The sequence below is a fragment of the Ictidomys tridecemlineatus genome, chromosome 6 (assembly GCF_052094955.1).
Source record: "Ictidomys tridecemlineatus isolate mIctTri1 chromosome 6, mIctTri1.hap1, whole genome shotgun sequence".
Taxonomy (NCBI): Eukaryota; Metazoa; Chordata; class Mammalia; order Rodentia; family Sciuridae; genus Ictidomys; species Ictidomys tridecemlineatus.
The window spans coordinates 156153940-156176119 of NC_135482.1; the positions used below are offsets into that span (position 1 = coordinate 156153940).

Sequence of the window (22180 nt, forward strand, 5' to 3'; positions counted from 1 at the left end):
AAGATGTGTAAATGTAGTATATATTTTTTTTCAAATGTGCAATACATTTAAATATGGAATATATTTTGACAAACAGGTAACTTCTTCATGAGAAAATGAAGTCAATTTCATCATGAAGGCACAAGTGCCCTGTAACTGATGTATGCTTCTCGGCCACCACTTCAGATTTTCTGGGCCTCACCTGTGACTTGTTCCAGTTCCTCTCATACCCAGTTTGTGCAGACTCCAGTTTCTTTCATACACAGACAGCATCTGTCCTCTGCTCATACGGGTCTTATGCTTTCCCGCTCAGGGCTTCTCTGTTGACAATGTGGAGGGGATGTAGTCGAAATTCCCTGGCAAGCAACAACCCACAACTCTTGAGGGGTTGGAGCTTATTAATAAAACCTTTTCCCACTTTTTACCTTGGTTGGCATCCCTGAGTTTCACAAAGCAGTCAGCAGGTCTGTGAGAAGATGTAAGCAACTAGGAATGCATCTTTGTATTTTCTCTCCCTCTTCCCTGCTGTACTCCCCTGCCTTTCACTCCTCCTTCTTGAATCACACTCCTCAAGAAAGTACTTAAGTGTTTGTTTCAGTCTGTGCTTTGTGGGGAAACCAGGCTAAGGTAGTTTCCAATATTTAACACTAAGATTCTAATGAAGGTTCAATTTGGAGAAAAATGCACTGGGAATATTATCTTCTCATGTTATGAGGCCAAGACCAGAGCCTGATGATTTTGTTAGGAGACAGCAAAATGGAAAAATCCACAGGTAGGAGGAACAACTGGAACCAGAGATTCAAATGCTATCAGGACTTTCTCTGTATCTCTTATCTGCTTTGTTTCTGGCTCTTTTGTCTCTGCAGAGTTTCACCTGCTTCTCTAGTTCACATGGAAGGAAAATGCCGAGGATGAGCAGAAGGAGGTCTCATCCCTTTTCCTCTTGTTTCCCTGAGGAGGCATTTCCATTAGAGAAAACAACTCCTGCTTTCTCTGCACCCCTGTTCCCTCAAGTTCTCTGCAGGTAAGGATGGTTTATCTGATTTGTGTGTTTGGGGAAAAGGACTGAATATATGTGGTTCAGCTCCATTCTTTCTTCTCTTCTTGGGATCTGTCTACAAGCAGGCCTGTATCCACATGCTGCTAGAAGGGCTTAAAGAACTATAAGTTCTACAGAATTTCTAAGAGAATCCTCACCATTGGCTTATTTCCCCATCCTCTGACATTATAGAATGATTTTGAAAAATAAATTATATGGGAGAGTATATGTAGGTCATATGCAAATTCCATACCATTTTATATAAAGGACCTGCACATCTGCAGACTTGGTATTCCTGAGGGATTCTGGAACCAATCCCTCATGGATATGAAACAAAAATAATAGGAATTTTACATATTGTCCTTCATAAAACCCTACAGCCACCAACATTCTCCATGTTTTTTATCTTAAAATTCTTATACTCAAAGACATTTGGTTTTCTTTTCACTTATATTTCCAATGTTCTTGGGAAAGGGCTCTCATTAACACAGAATGAACTCTGACTAGAAAGGTAAGAAAATAACATTGGCTAAACTTGGGTCAGATGTCCGTTGAGGCCCAAAACCCTGTGATCAGAAGATGAAGTCACTTTGTCATATGGCATCTCTGCTGTGCCCCCACCAGCCATGTGCAGTCTATCAAGCAGGTCACAGTCACCAAGGTTCTGAGAAGGTTCTGTCTTCCCGGAACAGTGCCTGAAGGTGTATGTGAGATTCATGGACTTGATGAGCTAGATTCTCATCCACAATGTATAAGTCCCCCAGTGGGAGGGCAACACTCTCAACCCATGGGGATCAGAATCAAGACCCACACATTGCTCAGAATCTACTGCTTAGCCCTGGATAAGTCAATTGTTTGGTCCATGGAATGATCCATGATTGTTAAGTAAAGTATTTTTACTTTATGGGGGAAAACCATAAACCATGGCAGATCCAGTAGATGCATGTACCTGGGTAGATGGCATAGGATTGGGACAATTTTCAGAAGCAGAGAGTCTTTGAGGTCTCAGCCTTTGGGATGTCCAATTCTTCTCTCTGAAGTTATTGTGAAGTTTCATCTCTGCCATTAGTCTCCCTACCATATCTCCATATTGCCTTTCTTTGCCTCGGATTAGGAATTTAATGTCTTAGAGAAAACAGAGGCTGATTTGAATTAAGCAACTTTCTACAATTTCACCCAACATCTGCTCCCACCGAGCTCTTACCTTCTTTTTTTTTTTTTTTTAATTTTGTAGTTGTAGATGAACAGAATGCCTTTATTTTGTTTATTTTTATATGGTGCTGAGGATTGAACTCAGTGCCTTACACATGCGAGGCAAGTGCTCTGCCACTGAGTACAGCCCCAGTCCTCTTACCTTCTTTTTTCTTGTCTACATGGGAAGAGGTATACTTTTTCCTAGTCAGGGGATCTATGAGAAAGTATAGCTGCTATGGACTAAAGACTAGAGAACCTGTGTACCTCTTCCGCCCCAATTCATATGTTAAAACTTAATCCCCAGTTTGAGGGTATTTGGACCTTTGAGAGGTGACTGGGTCTTAGGAGTAAGTAGAGCCTTTGAGAAATGAGATTAGTGTCCTTATTAAAGAGACCCCAGAGACTTTTCTTGCCCTTTCTACTATGTAAGAAAATATTGAAACTCAAAGTACTGGTAATAAGTCAGCCTGGGATGGTTAAATAAGAGTAGACACAAAGCACCCAGAGTTGGCGTGGAATAGGAAGAGCAACTTCTCACTGTGCTATCATCACTAACAAATTCCCTGCCCCTAAATGCCTTTTCCTTGACCTCTTTACAGTGGCTGACATTGTTGACCTCAATTTGACATTTTCTTTTTTTCTTGGTTTCCATTTTACTACTTTCTTCTACTCCTCTAACAATAGATTGCCAATATCCATCCTGAAGTTCTCTTTCTTTCCCTACTTTTCAGACATCAAAGCTCTGACCTCCACTCTGTTGTCTCTGTATGGTACATACTACCACACCTAATGCGCCTCTGCCTGCATTCCTGAGTAACCCCTTAGGGTGGATGTATGTAAATCTATATTTCTAGACCTTATCTCTCTCCTAAACCCTACAGTATCTAATGCATGGCCAGATGCATCCAATGCTTTATATACGTGGCTCAGAGTACTTTTATAAATGTAATAAGGGCAGGTATCTAATGGCTCATGACATCCAATTATCTACATAATTTGCCCACCTGTCCATTCTACAGGCACCTTAGACATTTCATGTATATAGTCCTCACCCCATAAGTGAGTTTTCCATCCATTTTCTTATATCCACAAACTTTATTACCCCAATCAAAATTGTTTTTCTTCCCATTTCTCCCACTAAAATACCATTGACCTTTAACAAGTCCTTTTAGTCTGCCTCCTAAATTCCCCCTTGGATTTATCTCATTCTCCCTATTTTCACATCCCAATTAAACACACACTTTTCCAAATGTTCTATTGTCCTCTCTTGCTCACGCTCTTTCATATATTAGAATGCTTTTTCTCCTGGCCTAAATCTTCTCTTTCTCTGAGATTTAGCTTGGGAATTATTTCCTCTAGGAAACCTACTATGTCCCATCTTCTATGATCAAATTAGGAGCCTCTTGATTCTTTTTGTAGCCAATACTTGTGATAAGCCGTGTCACAGTTTCTTGGCCAACCTAGGAAGGGTCCCAAGTACTTTGCCTACTCCTCACTTCAAGTCTTCTCTGAAGTATACCTGTGCTCTGCTGCCTGGACACTTGTCCCAGAATCCCTTGGGAAGCTGTTCAGCTTAGTTGCAGAAGTTAACATAGAAGTTTGGGGGAAGCTGCTACCCACAGAGGCAACTGCCAAATAATAGAGGATAAGACTCAGTGGCGCCTTCAGTGGGATGATTCTGAGGTTCATTCTACACAGTTCTTCAGAGGGCCTCCAGTGGTATTGTGCCCCTGAGGCCCATAGTTGCTCATTGATATCTTTTATTAACTTTTCTCCCTCCTTCTGTTACTCTCCACACTTCTCACTCTACTTCCTGGGATAATCACCCAAACAAACTCCCTGTACCTAAGTATTTTCTTTAGGCTTCAATTGAGGTGGTTGGGGGGTGCCCAAACTAAAATCATATTGAAATGGTCTCTATACTGCAGTATTTATTATGTTGCATTACCGTTGCCACTTCATCTTATTCGTGATTAGATCTTTAATATCCAGTGCACTGAAGTAGGGCCTGATTGAAGAAGATATTATATAAAATATGTAACAGAGAGATGGGGAAGAGGGAGAAGTGGGAGACAGACCTGGCCAGTATCACTTTTATTTAATGTTGGGTATTTCTACTGCTAGATTTTTCACTTGATGGTGGTATAAAATCTGAAAAAATGTTGTGCAAATACAGGATATTATTGGAAAATTACCTGTGAAGTAAGATATAGGGTAAGTTTTTTTGTTTGTTCATTCACAAGATAACAATGAGACTAAGCTACCTCACATTGTTTTACGTCACATTGTAAATTTCATGCACATAACAGAATACTGTGGTACAGTCTCTCAGATTCACTGTGAAACTACCGGGTATCAATGAAACAGCCTTGGTTCTTTGGGGGATGCCATTAGTTATTGGAGGTAAAGATAAAGTCAGAGAAGCAGAAGCACAGCCACTGAACTTTTAACTTCCTCAGGAAGTTGGTAAGCAAGATGGAATATCGGAGGTGAGAGTCAGAGTAGTCTGAGGTTCAGGGGTGCCCCAAAAAACTGATGAAACTTTTACTGGAATTTCACAGACAATTTTTTTTTTCAAACAGCTTTTAAGGCAAGTATATTTCCCTAGTGAATAATGCAATACTCTGGCACATAATTATTTTTGAAGTTCTCATCACAGTGACACCTAAATACTTCAGAGATAGTTGATGCATGGCCTAGATGCACCCAGAGTTTTATTGGACTCGGGGAACATTCTTAAATGTAATAAAAGCAGATGGCTAATGGATTTACAGGGGAAAAAACTCCACTGCCAAGTCACTTTCACAGATTCAATTGCTTCTTCCTACCCAAATGAATGCTAACCTCGGGAGAAACACTTGTAATAGAGCATAAATAAGTGGGCTAGAAGTTTTTGGTCTCCAAAGGGGATTGGTGCTGAGAAATAAAATAGTAATTTAGGAGAATAAAAATTAGTCATAGCAGACTGTTGTATCTGTTTTTTGACTTTTTCCCCCTCCCATGTCAGTGTTTTTTATTCTCCCTTTCTTCCCCCAGACGTTTTTCTGTTTACATTCAGAAAAATTCAGATTGCCAGGAATCCCTGGTGCAAATCATTTCTCTTAAAGAGATCTGGGTGGTTTCTAAAATTCCTTTCCTAGTCTATTTCACTAAGGAATAGAGTATCTATAGAGGAGGATTTTCACACAAACTGAATGTTTTAAAAACTTAAAACAAAGCTATATTTAGATCCGTGAGCTATAAACAGCAGGAAACCTGCAAGATTCTAAAACCTGCTATTCCCCCCTAATTGTCTCTATTTTACAAGCTCTGTGTGTTCCATCTTCTGATGCTAGCTGGGTTCCTCCAGTTCAAGAAAATTTACCTTTAACATAGTGTGCAGCCTCTGGATTTTTCTGACTTTACCCGCAGATGTCACCCCAGAAATGATGCATACCACTCAGTTCAATTTGCATCGTTACACAAAAGGGACTCTCCTTGGAAACCTTTTATGCACTTCTAACACATAATAGCATTTCAAAGAAATGTGTTCTTTTTAAGATAATAACTGCTGTTAACTCCCCCACTAGTCTTGCTGAAGTATTTGACAATTAACCCAGCTTACCACTGGCTTGGAATGATTTGACAATGATTTAACTCTTTTGGGAAGTGCTTTTCTTTAACTTACTTCTAAGCATTTTTCCCCCTTTCAATGCATTTTAGGACATTTAAATTTCATCTCTATTCCTCTTCTGCATTTATCCCTTGAAATACAAATTCATTTGTGGTTATGTATGTAAGGGATCTTTGTGCTAAAGGCTGAATTGTGTGGCCCCAAATACATATATTGAAGCCCTAACTTCCAGCAGCTCTGAATGTGACTGTATTTTGAGGCAGAGCCTTTAAAGAGGTGGTTTTGTCAACATGAGGCTCTAATTCAATGTGATGGGATCCTTATATGAAGCAATTGGACACACAGAGACCTCAAGGATCCATATGACTGGGGAAGACCTTGTGGAGACAAAATGAGAAGACAATCACCTACAAGATGAGAAACCTCCAGAGTAATATCTTCACCTCCAGAAGTGTGAGACAATAGCTTTCTGTTGCTTAAGCCACTCAGTCTGTGGTATTCTGTTACTGCAGCCCAAGAAGACTAATACATAGAACTATTAGCTCTCTGCTGTATCCCTTCCAAGGGGTTACTCCATCCCTGGATTGAAGTGGCCTCAGTATCAGGGAATGTGCCCATTCCCACTCCCTGTTCCATCTTAGCCAGTGTTTGCTTTGGTTTGAGGTTTGCTGTGATTCTACTTCCTGATACATCATGATGCTCACAGGGCTGCCCCCCGATCTCTGTAGGAGCCCAGGCTTTCAAAATAAAATTACAGTAAGTTAATTTAAAATAGCCTTAAATGATTGGTTGTCCAGGCAGTGACTCTAAACTATATTTCACCATCCACATACCCTTTGTTGCTAAACCCAGACTCCTCTGCCTCCACCACATGGTTCAAGAGGCTGTTCCCTTCCTCATTCTCTTATTTTCTGTGGCCTTAACTGTCATCTTGCTGATTTTCCTGCCCAGACTTTCAGTAATTACTACCAGAAAGAGGTTATTTTATGAACACTGGAGGAGTAAAATATGCTGTAGGCTAATCACCCACCTGTCACCATTCTGACTTTTTTATTTGGTGGAGATTAAATTATACTGAACAATAAAACCTCCCTTTTAAAAACAGGAACAAGACACCCAAGAGCAGTTTAGGTGGGGAGAACCAACCCTTTGCCTTGTTCATGATGTCTGTTGTGCCTCCGCAGTCACTCAAACCGTGGCAGCCTGGCGGTGACTTTAAATACTGAATCAGATTTGCACAGTTCTTCTCCGCCCCCTCCAGCCCTGGTTTTCCATAGGACTCAGAGCAAAACTGAGTCCTCATAACCCTTGGAAGGGTTTCATGCTTAGATAACCTGGAGCTCTTGGGTATCCTGGGAGCTTTCTGACATCCACCATGGGCCTCAGTGGCCTTCCTGCTCTCCTCAAATGCCCCAGCCTTCCACACTGTGGCTTCCTTTTCCTACTCTCAGTATGAAATGCAGATATCCGTCTGAATGTTGCTCAAATAAAATTTTTTTTCTTTTTTGCTACTCTTTCCCAGTCCCACCAATAGTAATATTAATAACAGTAGCAATAGGTATAGGGAAAAAAATGTGGTTTTACTTTGTTTAAACTTACCAGGATCCCTACATTTAGGTCTCTGGAAAGTGGTACAATTTAAGCAATGTAAAGTGCAGTAGTTGAGCAAGTAGATGTCCTTTACTGTCTCACATGTACCACCCTGAGGAACTCAGGCACTGGAAAGTATTTTAAAGATATGGATCAATTTTTTGGTACTCATTTGCAAAGCGAGTTGCAATCAGATTTTTTTTTTTTAAGAAGGTACCCTTGCATGCTCAATCCACAATAACTAAATTACGGAACCAACCTAGACGCCATTCAACATTTAAATGGATAAAGAAAATGGGGTATATATATACACAATGGAATATTACTCATGAATGAAATTATGGTATTTACAGATAAATGGATTGAACTGGAGAATTCATGTTAAGTGAAATAAGCCAAACCAAAAAAAAAAAAAAAAAAAGCCAAATGTTTTCTCTGATAAATGGATGCTGATCCATAATAGGGGTAGCAGGGTAGGGAAGAATAAAGAATCTTTGGATTAGGCAGAGGGGAGTGAGCAGAGGGGAAGGGGTGTAGGGGTGGAAAGGATGGTGGAATGAGACAGACATTATTACCCTATATGCATGTATGATGTATGATTACACAACCTGTGTGACTCTGCACCAGGTACAGCCAGAGGAATGAGAAGTTGTGTGCTCCATTTGTGTGTCGTGTGTCAAAATATATTCTACTATTTAGACCAATTTTTTTTTTTTAAAGTTACACTTTCGCGTCTTTGCATGGACTAATGCAGAGGAAAGGGTGAATTGAACAACCGAATTGTTCAATGCCTATTTCGTTTCTTCCCGGATCTAGGTCAAAAATTTAGTTTTAGCTTTCTGGCTTCTTCCTGATAAAAAGGGTCACTCATATTCCACGGATACTCTCCCCCTGTGGACTGAGTCCTCAGGTAACGATTGAGATAATCCTAAGCAAGGATTCGCTTAGTGAACACTATACCTCTAATAGTCTAGGGTCCTTGATGACTCATCTGAGCTCTCATGTGGTCACCTCTAAGGATCATTTGTTCTGCTTCACTTGTGACATTTAATTGGGGAACATATCACACTCTAAGCTATTTCCTTATCTGTCTGTCCTACTTCATATTCTCTGAGCTCTTTAAGGACAAGGTATTTAGCGATTATTTTAAAGTTAATCATGCTGAAAAATTCAAAGTGCACAAGTGAAAAGTCTTTAGCTCCCCTGTCTCTTCACTTCTACCCCCAGGGATGTTCTCTGTTACATTTCTGAATTACCTCCCTAATGTCTCTATTTATAAACAAGTACATATCTATGCATAGCAGTCATGATGATTTTCAGGATGCCACATTCAGGAGTGCAAAAACACAACTTTTTAAAAATAACAACTTGGTATCTATTTTGAGCACCAGTTCTGTCAAGAGGGGAAAAACATAATGTTTGTCAATGCAAAGGAAACAGTCATTTCAGGAGTTCTCAGTCAGTGGGGGAACTGCTCTTCTGCTCTGCAATTCTGCCCTTGCTTATAGTTGTGGCTGTTGTTCTAGATTCTGGGGGTTGGCAAAGAGGCACGTGGAAGAGGTGGGCAGCCATGAGTGAGATCCAAACACTCTGACATCTACTGTGATGCCCATGGTCGGATCTAGTGCTGAGCTGCTGCTCCCCCTCCATTTCCATATTGGCATCTGGTGCAAACCAGGTGGTGATACTGTATCAGCTGATGTGTTGCCTTCTGCTCACCCAGAGGTTGCAATAAGCTCCTGATTCTTTACAGGAAACCAAACCTTCTTCCCAGGATCCAGCCAGCAAAGGTGCTCCTGGCCCAATTGCATGGCACACCTTATGTTTGTCTCACTTCCGTGCTCTTGTGCTTTGAAGGCGAAGGGAACTTTGTCAGCGGTCCCTAATCTGGAAACTGGATCTCATTCTCTTGGGCTTCCAGACCATCTGAGGCTCAGCCCCCAGGTGGGCAGATCCCAGCACTATATTTTTCCCACTAACTCTCCTGGAATATTTTTATCTCACCTAAAGCAGGAAAACTGGCTCTTAGATCAACATTCATTCTTTTCAAAGCTATTGTTTAACCTATTATCTCTGCCAGGAGTTTCATAAGTCTATTTTGAAACTAAAAAAGCAGAGAATTAATTCTTTTGTTCTCTGTTTAATTGTGGCCCTGATCCCCTGAGGCCTGGGATGCCCTGTTTACTGCCTGCAGTCGGTTAGGGGGGCCGGTATGGAAAGGTGACTTGGAAGTTGGTAATGATGGTAGGAAGAAGTGACACTTAGTAAACATTTCAAAGGCTTTTCCCACCACATTATAATTTCTTGGGTTTTTTTCCCCTCACAAGTCTTTTTGTGCCTACTGTTCTATAATTTGCTTTTGTACTCAATAAAATATCATAGATCTCTTTCCAAATTAGTATATCTTGTCTCCTCATACTTCTTTATAGTTGCATAATATACCATTGACTCCATATACTATTTTTATTTCATCAGTCACTATTAGTAGGCATTTAGATTGCTTCAGGTGTCTGCGTCTTCAAACAAAGCAACAATAATGAGCATCCTTATGTACACACATTTGCTTTTCATGTGAAATAGCTATAGTACCCTTGGCTAGAAAGAATTGCTGTATCACCAATTGCTGTCACCTCCTCCTTTTTCCCCAATATTTCTGATTATCATTTCCTCACAAAGGAGGCAAATGTTTATATGTACAAAGGATATATGTTTGTCTTTAAGTGGGTCTGGTGAGGTGACGAGACCAAAGCAAATGACTCTAGTTGTCCTTCTATCCTCCCAAAGACTGGGAGCTCCTGTAAGTGGCTTCAGATGGATGAGCCCGAAAAAGGCCATGTGCTTCAACTCCTCAAATGATCCTCCCACTTCAGTCTTCAGAGGAACTTGGACTACAGGTACACGCCACTATGCCCAGCTCACTGACACTTTTTGAGCTGAGTGAGCAGGTGGTGATGTTTCTCAAGAGAGCTAGTGAGCCCCAAATTCAACTTCACAGTAAATCCATAAAATTAATATGTATTTAAAAGTTAAGTGGAATGTTTGAAGAGGAGAAGAGCTGTGGGAAACAGGCAAAGCAGAGTAGGGCTTCACGAACCTGAGAGGAGGGGCAGGGTGCACTTTTACATCAGATCAAGCAAAGAATACTTCCATGAGAAGTTGACATTTGAGCAAAGATTTGGAAGAGGAGAGGTCATGAGATGTGACCGGTTTCTGAGTGAAAAATATTCCTGGCAAGGGAGTCAGCCCAGGTGAAGGTCTAAAGGTGGGGTGTGCCTGGCACACTTAAGGCACAGCAAGGAGAACAGCCAAAGTGTACGTGGGGTAGAAGGAGAAAAGACCAGAGAAGTGAGGAGTGCAGATGGGAGCAGATCCTGGGGGACCTCAAAGGCCTACTTTCAAAGTTTGGAGCCAGTACACCTTATTTTTGTTTTTTTTTTTTTTTCTTCATTGTTCAAATGATTAAATATTAATAATAATCCAAATAGCACTAAGATAATTTATATAAGCAACTTATGCAGAGTTAAATTGACAATTATTATTTCCCCCCCAAAAAACTAGGCTGGATATTTACATCAAAATAATCCAACTATATTACAATACAAAATATAGTTATATATACAGTTGTTCCTGAGAATTGGTTCTAGGACCGCCTGTGGATACTAAAATCTGCAGAAGCTCAAGTCTCTGACACATAATGGCATAGTATTTGCATACAAATTATATTATTTGCATACACTTCCTTTTGTATACTTTAAGTCATCTTGAGATTATTTATAATGACTAATGCAATGTAAATGCTATGTAAATAATTGTTATACTGTACCATTTAGGGAATAATGACAAGAAAAACAGGCCTATATATGTTCAGGACAGATTTAACTTTTGTTTTCCCAATATTTTCAATTGCACTTGGTTTAAAATCACTGATGTGGAAATCACAGATACAAAAGGTCAAGTGTATACATAAAATATGTTTATGTACACATTAAATATATAAACTAATATATACACATGCTATGCAGATATTTAACATATACATGAACAAATTTGTTATTTTACAAACAATTCAAATGAGTTTATACTCATAATATAATTCAATGAAATATACTTTCAATGAATAATTCTGTTATGTAATAAACTCACTAAGTTAAATCCATTGAAATCAAAACTACTTTTCAAAATTCTAAACAAATTATTTAGTGTGGAGGAAAGAAATGGCTGAGAAAGAAAAAATCAAGTTGGACATGCTTTTTCTTAACTTCTTTTCTACAGAACAAACAAATAAGCAAATTAAAACAGAAACAAGGAAATAACAAGAAACAATGCCTGCAAGCATTTTGTCACTTCCCCGGGAATTTTCATTTGCTTATTACTTGAAGAGGCACTATTGTCTATGATCAGAGTTTAGAAACAGGAGTCTGGCTTGTCTCCATGCCACTGACCAGCAGATTTTTTAAATTTTAACTTATTGTGTAGCTTTCAGTGCATGGCTTCACTTCCAGTTTTTGGCTTCCTCAGAGGGGCAGGGGGAACAGGGCGGGGAGAACAGTAATATGAAATGAATTCTTTGGGAGAAAGTGCTTAAACATTTATAGTCTAAAAATGTTCTGCTGAAATATCTGAGAAAACTAAGAAAAACAGTAGCTCACACAAGTCTGTCTAATCATCAATGCTGATTTAATTTATTCAGTATCTATTTGTTAAAAGTATAAGGACTTATGAAGAGCCTAAGAAGGGATGGACTGAACAGGCAGAAAACCAGAGAAGCTAAGCCAAGAGACAGTTTCAGAAAAAAGCAAAGTCCCTACAATGTTAAAAACTGCAAAGAAACTATCCAGTGAATTTGGTCTTTGAGTTTACTGGTGACTTTATTAAGGAAAGTATCTATTGTGAATGTATATATTAGGACTTGTAAAGCAGTCTCACATGCATTTGATCCCTGCATTAAGTCATAACTGTTGAAGTACCTAGAGTGGTTTCTCATTCCTCCTTGGATTCTTACTAACACACATGGTGTATCAGCTAGATCATAGCCGATATCAGAATTCATTGGTAGATGAAAGTAGGTGGTACTTACTATGTATATCCATCCCTGCTTAAATCACTGACTTGTATGAAGGCCAGGAACCTCCAGGGGCAGGGAGATGATATCTTGCTTCCTCTTGAGTTGCAGGGACATGTTAGTACTATGGAGGACTGGTGTGTGGGTGAGTTCTAAGGGTAAGATTTGTGATGAGAGCTCATAAATTGCTAGAAGACTATGGACCCTCTGGCAGAGAGACCAGCATAAAATTAGGATTCAGACACCAAAAAGGTATGAAAGTGAAGAGAGACCAACTTGTGGTTACAATGTATGAACGAATCTCAACCAAACTAGGTAGTTTTTCCCCATAGGTACATAAAAGAAGGACTTTAATAAACTCTGAAACACCTCTGCACCCAGATACATTTGCTGTATCATCATCTTGCAGACATTACTTAGTTGAAGCAGAACCATTCACTAGAGTGTGGCAATTTGAATAATGTCATGAGCTTTAAGAAGATCTGTATCTTGGAAGAAAAAGAGCACGTTCATCAACTCAGTCTCAGCTTGGCAGACATGCGCAACCGCCTGGGTTGTGAAGTGAGACAATAAGCAAAGTCGAGACACACTGGACTGATGGCAGGTTAATAACTATCTTCTAGGAACCCCAGAGACTTTGGGAGAGCCGAGGGGTACCTTCTTTCCGATAGTTGGAAGTTTCTGACTGATTGGATAGAGGCAATCAACACAGTACCTAGAGAGGGAAAGATTTTTCTGAGATTTGAAATAAGAGGAGATTCCCAAGTTTTGTTTTCTGTTTCATATTCTGTCAGTTTTATACTTGGAATTTTTGCTTAGGTACAAATTGTATAAGATAGTTTCTAATCACTTTTTCATATACTTCTTCTAGATCTTTCCCTATTTTATTATTTTTTTTAAGAATTGGTTTATCTTTTGGGGGGGGCTCAGTTATGCTGGTGTCCAACAATTTTTGGTTAAACCTACAAGAAACCATCGCTTGCTTCAGTTTGAAAATAAAATTGTTTGCTAACACTTATCTGTCCTTATTTTTTTTATAAAGTCTAGTTTCGTACACCTCTCCTTTGTTTCTGTGTGCTTTTGTGAAATTTTTCGGTATAGGAAAGGAAGGAAATGAACACTTTTTGTGCTCCCCATTATATATCAAGTTTTAATTGGGTTAATTTTTTTTATCTTTTAGCATTATTTAAATATCTTAAATTTTGTTCAGAAACAATGTTCATACTGTTATCTTTTGGAGTTCTAGAGTTCATAACAATAATTCTTTAACATAGGTACTTAACTACCTTTGCTGTAAGAGTCATCCTAATCACTTATATTTATTCTCCACTGTACAGCCCCAATCCTTCATAGTTTTTTTTTTGTTTGATGCAATTATGGCAAAATAATCTTTCAGGTTCTATGTTTGCAAAAATTCTTCTGCCTCAAACACAACCAAGTAGCAACCCAAAATCTAAACAAGGTAAGTAATACCCCCAAAACCAGTGGGATGATATAATGTGGATTTATAGTGGGAATCAAGTATTTAGGGGGGAATCTATAATAATTTTATCTTTGGGGCCTGCTTATGCTCTTTCTTTTGTATGAGTTTAAAAATCTTTTTGTCTTTGAATCTTTGAATAATAGCTTTGTCTCCTTCTGATCCATTTCCATTAAATATAACGTGTCTTTATGATTCTAGAATTTGACAGGTAGATATCTAAGATAGTCTTTCAGTCATTCTAGAAAGTTTTGTTGTTTTTTCTTACCTGAGGATAAATTGTCTTTGATGATTCCATCAGTGTGATTTATGTAATTTTCTTCTCTTTTTCAATGGCAGCACCATTCACAGACTGAATAAAAGAGATCTGTATTTTCAGGTCTATGGATGTTTTAAACAATCTCTCTTAGGCCTTGATTTTTACTATTGTTGAACTTTTAAAGACACCTGCTGATCTTGGGGGTTTAAGATAGATGTGGCATCTTATTTGTTCATTTCTTCTTCACAGAGTAATTCAGTAGAGCTCAAAATGGCCACATGTCAGTGTCAGCTTTCAGGTGGAGAGAAGAAGCATTGTTGAGGGTTTCAAAGGAACTGCCTGGAGAACTATGATCTAACCCAGCAACACCTAAAGTTTCAGAGCTTGGAAACAAACATTTATGAGTGATTCTTACCCGTGGTAGTGAGAAGAGGGACTTCTATTTTCACCCTTCAATTTCTGGGGTTGGTTAAACCTATTCTGGCTGTGAGAGAAACACCACCAGATATTGATCACTTTAGCCACTAATTCAAGAATGTATTCCATCCTATAGGAAAGTACTCCAACTTCATACCAGTTTAGCATTCAGATGGTGGTCGTAGATAATGGGGACTTGATAAGATTGGTAAATTCTGTGGGCATGAGAACACTGCTCCTTTTCGTTTACTGTAAAATTATCTCTTTGGTCAGAAACAGTTCCAAAGCTTGTTATTTTCTTTCAACATATTCAACTTATCAGAATTTATGTTGGTATATTGTAAGAAGTCTGATTTTAAATATTTATTTGCTTATACTAAAAGCTGCTTTCCATCACTAATCATCAGGGAAATGCAAACCAACCACAATGAGATATCAGTTCATACCTGTTAACATGGTTACTCTCAAAAAGACCAGAGATAGAAAGTGTTGGTGGTATGTGTATACTGTGGGTGGGAAATGTAAATTGGTAGAGCCATTATTATGGGAAACTGTAGAGGAAAGGGAACTCTTGTATACTGTGGGTGGGAATGTAAATTGCTATAGTCATTAAGAAAAACAGTGTGGAGGTTCCTCCAATTTTTTTTTTTTAAAGAACTATCTTGACTCAGAAATTAAAGTTCTGGGTATATATACAAGTGAAATGATATCAATATCTTGAAGAGACATTTCCCATGTTCTATGCAGCATTGTTTACAATAGTTCAGATAAGGAAACAACCTAAGTAAGTGTCCATCAACAGATAAATGGGTAAAGAAAATATGATATACTCTAGAACAGAATATCATTCAACCATAAAAAGAGGAAATCCATTATGAGCGTAAAAAGCCAAGTCACAGAAAGACAAATACCATATGATCTCACATATATGTAGAACCTAAAAATGTTCCCTTTCCTTCCTTTCCTCTCTACACTCATAGGTGCAGAGAGTAGAGAGGAGGTTTCTAGCAGCTAGGAAGTAGAGAAAATGGGAAAATGTTGGTTAAACAAACTTCCGATTATAAATAATCTCAGGAATCTACTGTACAGCAGATGAGTATGTTGTTGACTTGAAATTTGCTAAGATTGTAGGTCTTAAATGTCCTCATCCCCTACTACAAAATGGTAACTATACGGTGTTGGGTATGTTAATTAATTTGATTGTAGTAACCATTTCACAATGTATATCAAGTTCTCACATTGTACACCTTGGATATATACAATTTTATATGTCAACCATACCTCACTAAATATGGGGAAATTTTGAAAAATAAATATTCACTAATACTGTACCAGAGAAAAATGACCTCATGTATGCTCAATTCCATTTCTTTTTTGTCATTATGTCAAAACAAAACTAAAAACAAGAAAGGAGATGACAAAGAAGTATGAAATGCTCTGCTTTTATCATAATGAGAGTGGTGGTCTTTTTCCCAATTAAAACTTACTCAGTAGCTGGGGTTGTGGCTCAGTGGTAGAGCACTTGCTTAGCATGTGTGAGGCATTGGGTTCAATCCTTAGCACCACATAAAAATAAATAAAATAAATGTCCATCGACAACTTAAAAAAAAAACTTACTCACTTGTCTAAAAGGTATTAAACTTATTAGCTAAATAATCCTCAAAATATTCAAGAGTATAAACCTTTAAGAATTGTCAAGCTGGGCACAGTGGTGCATACCTGTAATACCAGCGGCTGGGAGACTGAGGCAGGAGGAGGGCAAGTTCAAAGAGCCTCAGCAACTTAGTGAGGCTCTAAGCAATTTAGTGAGTCCCTGTCTTACAATAAAAATAATAAAGATAAATAAATAAAAGGGAGCTGGGGTTGTGGCTCAGTGGTAGAGTACTGGCCTAACATGCATGAGGCACTGGGTTCATTCCCCAGCACCACATAAAAAAATACTAAACAAAGGTATTGTGTCCATATACAACTAAAAAAAATAAAATGTTTTAAAAAAATAAAAGGGCTGGGGATGTGACTCAATGGTTAAAGGCCCATAGGTTCAATCTCGGGTACTAAAAAAAAAAAAAGTCAAAAACAGCTTCTGCTTTTCTAAGTATTATGAAGTGAGTATTAGATAAATATTAATTTTTTTAAAGAGAGAGAGAATGTGCTTACATTGATTGGCTACATAAACAGAATTTTTTTTCTTCAAATAAAACTCTGGTGATAGTACATGCAACTTTCCAAAAATTGTGATGGATATTTAAGATAGTTTTGATAAACACTATATTCAAGCTGGGGAAATTCCCTTCTTTTTCTCTCGTAGGCAAAGAGTTTGTTTTTGTTTTTAACATGAGAATTGGTGTTAACTTTTATTAAGTGCTTCTTGAGGGTTTCTATTGAGATGATTCTTGGACTATTTCTCTTAAGGAACTCGAATATGAAAATCTGACACAAATTTCAATCATTATCTTTTGGATCTTCATATTAGTAGTGTAAAATCACCAGTTTTATAAAATTATCATATTTATTGAAGAAGGCCTTTATAATCACTTTGGGAAATCTTAAAATTAAAGCTAGTAATGTATTAATGACACCTGTTGGTGAGCTATACCTATCGTTTGAGTTTATTGTATTGAATTGATGCATACTAGTCAGTTGAAGCATATAGAAGTAAAACTGAGAAAAGAAAGCAGTGAAATGGAATGAAGACAGATTGTTTCTATGTTTCTTCCAACAAATGGTAAAGCCACTTATAAATTCATGTACAAATTAAGAACAGCTTTATGATCTTTACACAGCATCTGCCAAAGTAAATTATAAATACTCACACTTTGAAATGATATTGGAAAATATCATATTTATGCACTGTGGTTGACAAAGATGAAAAAATTTTGAGAGTATTTAAACACTTCTAAACTAGATATAAATAAAGTTCCATCTCCAAACTCAAATATGAAAGGAAAGGAGGTGTGACCCACAAATAATTATAAATGTTTGAAGGAATAGATATACCAATTACCCTGCTTTGATCACTGTGCAATGGACACAAGAACTGAAACACCACACTGTCACCATAATCTGTACAATTATTATGTGTCTATCAAATATGGAAGAATTCTTTAGAAGTGTTTTTGTTTAAGGGGAAAAATGAATAAAAGATGCATTTAAGGAAAATTTGGTACTGAAAAGAAAGCCAGGTATATGCACTAGAATTTTTTTTTTTTAAGTTGCAAGTAACATTAGTGAAGCAAGCACAAAACAAAATGAATAAAAAAATGTCACTGGGCAAAAAAGTTGTGGCATGTGTAGAAAATAGCTACGAGGACTAAATGAGATGGTCTCCAAATACCTGACCTAAGACTAAAGCCAGTTCAACACACTGTGCTCTGTCCCACATCATCCCTTTGAGATGGATTTCTCTGAGTTTGGGAATCACAGTAAATGTATAATAATTTGAAAAAGAAACATGAGTAAAGTTAAATTATTTTGAGGTTCTTGCAACCACATAAATGAGCTTGAACTTAATTTGTAGTAATGGTCTGTTCTTGAAGGAACAGGGGAATATCTCTGGAGTGCCAGTTTATGCCTAGAACCCATGAAGAGGAGATAAGAAATAATGTTATATATTTCCACAGGCAAAGTGAAAATCCTGTCCTCTGGTGTTTGTTTGCCTGTTTGTTTTCTCCAAATTCATCTGTCTTCCTGCACTTTGCCTACTGCTGGCATCTGTGATGATATAAAGAGGCCTGGAAATAAAGAAGAAGAGATGACCACCACCACCATATTGGTGAGATTCAATATGGTCACTGTAGCTACTCCTATAGTTTGGATCTTAAATGTTCCCTAAATACCCTATGTGCTAAAGATTTGTTCCTCAAAATTGAACTATGAGGAGGCTATAGAAACTTTAGGATTTTGAGGTCCAGAGAGAAGCCTTTGGTCATTGGGGTATGCCTTGGAAGGTGAATGTGGAACTTCAATCTCTTCCTTTTGTTCTTTTGCATTCCAACCAGGAGGTGAGCAGTTTTGTCCACCAGCTGCTTCTTCTATCATGTGTTACCACAAGCCCAAAGCAACAGAGCTACTTGGTTTTGAAATAAAACCTCCAAAACTGTGAGCCAAAATAAATCTTTTCTCTTCATAAGTTGATTATCTCAGGTATTTGTTACAGACTAATATAGCTACCCTCAGGTAAATAATCACCACATGTGAGAATGGCAGGTTTTTAATTGTTAGTTCTAGATTGGTTGCCCCAGGTCATGCTTCTTTTTCTAAATGCATCTTGCTGTTTTCCTATCTTTGCCAACATTTTAGACTGATGGATGACTCAGAGAAGAGCCCGAGTCGTATTCCACTGTGGGATTCCTGGTGGCTATCAGCAGTCTGAATTCTCTACTGTGAGCTCCAGGTTAATTGTTGTCGTCATCTTTTACTGTCTATGAGTCTGTGGGAAAGTAGTCAGAGAGGTAAGTCCAGGCATAGTGATTGGTATGGTTTGACAGCAGGACTCCTAGAGGTCCCCAGGGATGATAGATAAGCCTAGATTGTGGCTACTATTGCAGGGTCCCAGAGAGGTAAAGTATACCAGTGAACAGATAAATGAGGAATGGATGGACCAGCCACATAACAAAAGTCATTCCTAAATTAAATCATCTAGAATCTAAACACTAACAACATTCACACACACACGCACACACACACACACACACACACACACACACACACACATACACACGTCAACATACCTGTATCTAAAAGGCCTTGGCTTGTCAGGTTGTTTCAGAAACAGTGGGATGTCTGGTTGATCATCTGAGTGACACAGGGTGTTACAGATGCACAGACAGCCCAGGAAGCAGTCTTAGTTTTAGACATAGTTATAGAAGCTGAAGGAGAAAAGGATTCAGACAGATGGGGGCTCAAGGTCTCAAGAGGTCAGACAGAGCCCCAGGAAAGAGGAAAGAGCATGTACCTGGATCTAATCCCAGAATTTCAGGAGGAGCCTGGGAAGTGCAAGGGAGTTTGGCATCTAGGTTCAGGGCTGGTGACTGGAATCAATGTGATTAGAAGAAGGAAAAGGAAGAACTGTCAGGGGTCACAGGGCCTGGGAAGGACAGAAAGTGCTGTCTGAACACTGTGGTTGAATAGACAAAACAAGACCACAGAGGAACCTCAAAGGGCTGAGGTCTCCTGCTATGGTCTGAATGTTTTTATCTCCTTAAAACTCATACGTTGACATCCAGTTTCCAACGAGAAGGGATTAGGGAGTCATTGGAAGGAGTAGCTCTTGAATGGAATTAGTTCCCTCATAGAAGAGGCCCAAGGGAGCTCTGAAGCCTTTGATGCCGCATGGACACCATCTGAGGAAGTGGGTGGTCACCAGACCCTATAAAGCTAGAGACTTTATCTTGGACTTCCCAGCCTCCAGAATGTAAGAAATAAGTTTCTGTCATTTATAAACCACCCAGTTTATGGTATTTTGTTGTAGCAGGCTGAAATGGACTTAGACACCCCACATCTCATTAGTGCTGGGGGGATACATCTGTGTTAAAGGTACATGTACACAGTGGCCTTTTGAAGGTATGGGCAGACTTCATCCAGGGTTGTACTGACCTCTTCTCTCATTGATCATTTTTTAAAAAATATCTTTATTTTATTTGTTTATTTTTATGTGGTGCTGAAGATTGTACCCAGTGCCTCACACATGCTAGGCAAGTGCTCTACCACTGAGATACAGCCCCAGCCCCTGATCATTTTCTTTTTTTGGCATACTTATTTTTTAACTATTTTTTAAATTTATGTATGTTGGCAGAATGCATTATAATTTTTATTACACATATAGACTGATTTTTTTTTGATTGAACAAGAATCAGGGAATGTTGGCTCTTATTCTGCTATTCTCCCTCCTCAGTGGGGTGGGGTATGCCGAAGAAGATGGACATACATAATCCCAAGAACTCAGGATGTTTTATTAAAGCACAATTAGGGTGATTGGAGCATTTCATTAAGACAAGCAATAGCCATAAGGTAAGTCAATTAAGGGTTGTTTTTCTCTTGTCTCTTGTCTCAGCCTCTGGGATTACAGGTGTGCCCAGCGGGTTTTTTTTTTTTTTTTCTTTAACACAGTCTGAAGCTCTTCCTGCTTCCCCTAAGATTTTTCTCTCCCTCAAGGGTGTCAGGGTTGACAGGCCTGAGGATTCTTTCCTAGGAAGGTTGGAAATTGGTAGTTTAAACTAAGCTCTGTAATATGTTTAAGAGCCAGAGCTTTGGATCTGGACTGCCTCAGATGAAACCCTAACTCTGCCACTAACTCTAAGTGCTGCATTTACTCATCTATTAAAAAAAAATCAGATATAATACAATGTAACACCAGAGTTACCTTGTTATTTAAATAAAGGAATATATGTAAAGCTATATTAAAGGCTTTAGGTCATAGCAGGTGTTGTATAGGTATTAGCTTTGAAACAATGGGACAAAGTACTCATTCAACAACAATTTATTGAGCATGCACTATGTGTCAGGCACTTAAGCACTGGGAATAAAGCAATGAACATGACCTGGTCTCTGCTGACATGATGCTTACATTGTATAGTGGAGGCAATTAGTAATCCAATGAACAAGTATAAAGACAAGATAATATTAGGTAGTGACAAGTTCTATGAAGACTATAAAACAAGGAGGAATGATAGAAAGAATCTGGGGAGCTACTTTAGCTTGGTAGGGACAGACTCTGAGAGAGGTGGCACTGGATAAAAAGGTACCAGTCAATGGCAGACTAGGGAAGGAGTGTCCCAAACAGCTTGTCAAAGTCTCCAAGGCAGAGAGATTGCTGAGCATGTTTGAACCTTTAAAGGACAATGTGACTAGAGTATAGACAATGAAGTGTATGTCAGGAGGTCAGAGAAGTAGGTAGGGGACAGATAGCTTGAGTGGTCTGTGAAGCAGACAATTTACGTGACCTGATAACTGCTTTTTATTTATTTATTTAGAATTTTAATATTTATTTTTTAGTTCTCGGCGGACACAACATCTTTGTTGGTATGTGGTGCTGAGGATCGAACCCGGGCCGCACGCATGGCAGGCGAGCGTGCTACCGCTTGAGCCACATCCCCAGCCCAATAACTGCTTTTTAAAAAGTCACTCTTCTGCCATATTGAACCAGGATGGTACAGGCAGGGTAATAGTGGAAGGAGCAGGAGCCAGCCCAGTTAGGAGATAGGGGTAACAGCCAGGGAAGAGATCATGGTGACTTGCACTGAGATGGAAACTGTGAAACTTAGAAGTGGACAGATAGACACTTTGGGGATAAAGGTGACCAAACTTGTTGATGTATTGGACACAAGGGTTGAGGTTGAAAGAGGATTCATTCTAGGTCTTTATATTGATCTACTGTGTGAGTATTGGTACTTTTTATTGGTATGGGGGAAATTGAGAAACAGATTGAGGGGGCATCTATTTAGGATGTGTTAAATTTAATGTGCTGATAGGTATCTTAATAGAGATGCCAAGTCTGCAGGTGAATATATGAGCATAGAGTATGGAGGAAGAGTCAGGGTTGGAAATAC

The 22180-nt window shown here is 38.7% G+C and overlaps 1 long non-coding RNA gene across 1 annotated transcript; it reads left to right on the forward strand.

Annotated features, from left to right (window-relative positions):
• The first annotated feature begins 558 nt into the window (after positions 1-558).
• On the forward strand, positions 559-18762 carry LOC144378416 (uncharacterized). The gene is made up of 4 exons (XR_013440072.1): positions 559-751; positions 846-1003; positions 18254-18405; positions 18632-18762. It is a non-coding gene; the product is annotated as an uncharacterized LOC144378416 (long non-coding RNA).
• Positions 18763-22180: the final 3418 nt, after the last annotated feature.